Here is a 5000-nt window from a genome sequence, read left to right as displayed (position 1 = left end):
AATCTTCAGACGTCCTCTTCCTCCTTAAAGTCCAACAAGGAATAGTCTCTGAGCAGACTGAGGATCAGTCTGCGGCAGTCCTCAATGGACATCCTCTCCCGCTGGTGGATGAGGCGCTTTCTGGCGCACCATAAAGCGTCCTTAAAACAGCACAGCACCCGCCAGGCGCCGTCAATGTCCTCCAAAGAAAAAGTTCCACAGAACAGTCCATTCAACACCCCGAAGTGAGTGATGGCTGTCTGTGGCACAAAGTCCTTGAGTTCAGGTTCCAGGGCCCCCAACAGGGCCTGAGCAAATGAGCACTCCCAGAAAATGTGGTAAGACGTTTCCTCATGGATGATGCAGAAGGGGCAGTGTCTGTATCTGCTCAGGTTCCTGGCATGCATAAATGTCCTGAGAGGCAGTCCCCCCTGGATAGCCATCCATGCCAGGTCTTTGTGCCTGTTGGTGAGGATGTTGGAAGAAACATTCCTCCAGACCACCTTGCAGGTGTCTGAAGGCAGGCCTGGAACCGACTCCAAAATGTCGCTGGCTCGGATGAGCTTGTAGATCGTCTTTGGCTTCCACAAGTCCGGCTTGACTCCCTGCAGCCCTTGCTCCCTGATGAACTTGAAGGTATCCAAGTAGAACCAAGGAGTGTCCCAGTTGTAGGGGATGGAACTATCCCAAGTGTCCCACCCCAGGGACCTCCAGAGAGGCAACAGGAAGAAGCGAGACATTGCGTTCCCGCCAGAGTCCGTAGTCCGTCTTGGCAAAGTTCTGCGGACGCAGTTGCAAGCAAAGAACACCCTCAGCTGGGTGGCGATGTCGGGCACGCCCTTACCGCCCTTGAGGGGTTCCTTGAACATGACTGCCCGCTTTACTCTGTCCATCTTGGAGCCCCAGATGAAGTGAAACACCGCCCTGGTGATGGCCTTGCAGGTGTTGACCCGAGGGGGCCAGGCCTGGGCGAGGTACTGCAACACAGGGAGAATCTCGCTGCGGAGTACCAGTGTCTTCCCTTCGATGGTGAGGTCTCTGAGGCTCCAGAGTCCAAACTTTTGGCGCATCTTGGCCAGTCTCTCCTCCCAAGACTTCAGGGCTGCGCCCTCGGCACCAAACCAAACTCCCAAAATCTTCATGAAGTCTGTCTTGATGCCAAAGGGCATGGATGCAGAAGAAGGCAGGAACCACTTTCCGACGAGCATGACTTCCGACTTCCCGCAGTTGACCTTTGCCCCCGAAGCTTGGCCGAAGTCCTCGCAGGTCTGGACGAGCAGGTCGATGGAGCGCTGGTTGGCACAGAACACCGTCACGTCGTCCATGTAGAGCGAGCACTTCACTTCCCGTCTGTCTGGTCCCGGTGCGGTGATTCCCCCGATCTCTGGATTCCGTCTGATGCATTCGGCGAAGAGCTCTATACAGCAAACAAAAAGCAGAGGTGAGAGAGGACAGCCTTGTCTGACCCCGGAGAGAACCGGGAAGGGGTCAGTCTTCCAGCCGTTCACCTGCACGGAACTACAAATGTCATTGTACATGATGTCAACATATGAACAAAACATTTCCCCAAGACCAAACCTGCGCAGGGCTCTGCACATAAACCCATGGGAGACACGGTCAAAGGCCTTTTCCTGATCAAGACTGACCAGGGCCGCGTGCACACGGAGGTCCTTGATGTATTGGACCGTGTCCCGGACAAGCGCTAGGCTGTCCGCAATCCTGCGGCCAGGAATGCCACAAGTCTGATCCGGGTTGATGATCTGTCCGATGACAGCCTTCAGCCTGTTCGCCATGACTTTGGCGAGGATCTTGTAGTCCACGTTCAGGAGAGAGATGGGACGCCAATTTTTCAAATCACATCTCTCCCCCTTACGCTTGTACAGGATCGTGATCATCCCCTCCCTCAGCGAAGGAGGCATCTTGCCCTCCACCACCATCTCCTCGTACAGCTCGAGCAGGTCCGGGCCCACGAGGTCCCACAGCGCTACATAGAGCTCCGCTGGGAGACCGTCGCAGCCCGGGGTCCTGCCTTGCCTAAAGGATTTAGCGGCAGAGTGCAGTTCCTCCAACGTCAAGGGGGCGTTGGTGGCCGACAAACCTGCAGGATCAATAGCGTTAGAGATACCTGAGAAGAACCTGTCGGCCGCTTCCGAGTTTGTTTCTTTGGGGGAGTAGAGGTCGGTGTAGTAGTCGCTGACCACTTCCATCACGGCCTCCTTCCCCTTCTGGAGTGTTCCGGTCTTGTCACGCAGCTCAGACAGGGGTGTGTGTCCTGAGTGGAGTTTCCTGAAAAAGAAAGAGTTGCACTTCTCACCTTTCTCGAGATGCTCCACCTTGGCACGGAAGACAATGTGCCTGGATTCTTCCTCAAAGTGCTTTTTCAAGCACTTCTTGGTGTCCTCCAGGTCTTGCCTCACGTCCCAGCCACAGTGATGAAGGTCCTGCAGGGACTGCAGCTGACGCTGCAGCCTCCTGAGTTCCTTCCTCCTGGCACACACTTGCTGGCGTCCCCTGGCCTGAAAGAAGCTGCGCAGCTTGACTTTCACGAACTCCCACCAGTCGCTGACCTTAGGAAAGAAAGACTTCTCCTCTCGCCAGGCACCGTAGGTTTCCCTGAGCTCCTCTAGCAGTTCCTCATCGTCCAGCAGGGTGCAATTCAGCTTCCAGGAGCCTGGGCCCGGGGCAAAGCCCTCTCCCAGATCGCCTTGAAAGTGAATGGCCCTGTGGTCAGAGAAAAAGCAGGGAACCATGGAGAACCCGCGGTGCCTGACTGCCCTGGAGGTGAGCACAAAGTCAATCCTGGAGCGCACAGATCCATCGGGGCGGCTCCATGAGTAATTCACGGAACCGCGCCCCACGGATCCCACTGCGTCTCGCAGGGAAGCCTCCGCAATCATCTCCCGGAGCAGCTTCGAGGTGGTGTCGAGTTTTGCGTACATGCTGGAGCTGCGCCCATCCTCCTCTATCGGACAGTTAAAATCACCGCCGATTACTACTGTTCTCGTTGTGGCGAGTTGCGTCCGCAGGGTTTGGAAAAGTTCCAGCCGCGCGTTCTTCTCCGGGGGGCGTACACGTTGATGAGCCTAACGGGCTCCCCCGCCCACGAACCGTCTATGACCAGAAGGCGGCCACAGACGAGCTCATGGACGGAGTCAACAGTGAAACGTCCTCCCCTGATAAGAACCGCGACCCCTGCGGACTTGCAATCGCCACCCCCAGACCAGTAGGAGGGACCGTGGGTCCACTGGGAGGACAAATGAGTGTACCTCCTCAGAGGGGGAAGTGCGCACTCCTGAAGCATGTACACATCACTCTGCTGAGTGGAAAGAAAGGTCAGCACAGTCTGCCTCCTAGACACATCCTTGATGCTCCTCACATTAATGGAAAAGATAGATATCTCAGCCATCATGGGAAAGAGATGAAGGGGTTAGTCGGCAGGGGCTGTGCTTACCTCCCCTGGGGAGGGGGGGCGACCTCTGTGACTTCTGCAGCCTGACAGGTGTCCTGGCCCAGACCAATCTGATTGAGGACCTCGTTGAGGACCTCATCGAAGTCGGTGGAGAGATCTGGGTCCAACTGGGTCAGAGCCATCTCTTCTTCCACCTCTTCTTCCTCTAGCGTGTCGAGGTCTTCCCCCACGGGGTCGGGACCTGCGACATTCTGGAGGACGGCAGGCCGCTTGGTGGCAGAGGAGGGGTCCTCCGCCGCTGGGCTAGCCTGCTCCTTCTTCCGCTTCCTGTATCCCGTCGCAGAGTTGCTGACAGGGGTGACAGGGGGAAGGGGCGGGAAGTCCTCCTGTGAGGACAGGTCAGGGGGGGGTGGAACTGGGCCCGGGGCAGGCGGCCCAGGGGCAGGGGGCCCAGGGGCAGGGGGACCAGGGGCAGGGGGCCCAGGGGCAGGGGACCCAGGGGCGAGGGGACCAGGGGGACCTGGGGCAGGGGGGCCAGGGGTAGGGGCGGGGGGGCCAGGGGCAGGGGCAGGGGGACCTGGGGCAGGGGGGCCTGGGGCAGGGGGACCCGGGGCAGGGGGACCTGGGGCAGGGGGACCAGGGGCAGGGGGACCAGGGGCAGGGGCACCTGGGGCCTGGGGGGGGTTCCTCTTACCCGGGTCCTTTGGGGGCTTCTGTGGCGCTGGTTTGGTGGCCGGGCCCTTGCTCAGGGCCCCGGCGTACGTCCTGCTTCTTTCTGGGCAGTCTCTGTAGACGTGCTCTGACTGTCCACAGAGGTTGCAGGTTCTGGACCTTGGGCAATCCTTGGTCTCGTGACCTGCAGACCTACAGAACCTACAAGAAAGCACACTGCATTCCTTACCCTCGTGCCCCGGCTGGCCGCACCTGCGGCATGACTGGGGTAGGTCTGGGTAGTGTAGGAGTCCTGATGACGATCCCAGGGAGAAGCACTGTTGCAGGTGTTGGAGATCTCCAGCGGGACGATCTCTTAGTAGCCTGCAAAACACAGCCCACTTACCAGTCCAGAAGCCGTTGGTGTCTAGTATCCGGACTGGGTCCTTCAACACGACACAAAACCTTTGGAGGTAGGTGGCGATGTCTCTGCCGGGGACGTGAGGGTTCCTCATGGACACCGTGATCCTTCTTTCGTCCCTTTGAATGGGAGAGTTCGCAGTGAACTTTCGGAAGAGGGAGTCGGGTCCAGCGGTCTTCACTGCCTCCCAGTACCTTCTGCACACCTGTAGGGAGACAAATGTGACAAGGAACAAACCTTTCACAAAGGACTGCACCGACAGGGTCTCTGCCTTGCTGAATCCTTGTTCAAGGATCATTTTCTTGCCAAAGACTTCCGGGGTCATCTCCGGGATTCTGCCTTCCACCTCTTTCAGCCGCAGCACGACTGTCTGCTTCATCCAGGGCTCCAAGGGAGGGAGACCGTCTGCAGGGCCGGAACGGTCTGGGGTGGAGGTGGAGGCGGAGGGGGCTTCTCCCGGGGTCTTGGCGGGAGCGGCGTTCTGTGGCTTCTTCACGGTCTGTTTCTTCCCCATCTTGGCGCAGAGGAGTTCTCAGGAGG

The sequence above is a fragment of the Staurois parvus genome, unplaced genomic scaffold (genome assembly GCF_062004578.1).
Source record: "Staurois parvus isolate SC_StPar_1 unplaced genomic scaffold, SC_StPar_1.0 ptg000884l, whole genome shotgun sequence".
Taxonomy (NCBI): Eukaryota; Metazoa; Chordata; class Amphibia; order Anura; family Ranidae; genus Staurois; species Staurois parvus.
Note: the sequence above shows the minus strand (reverse complement) of the source record.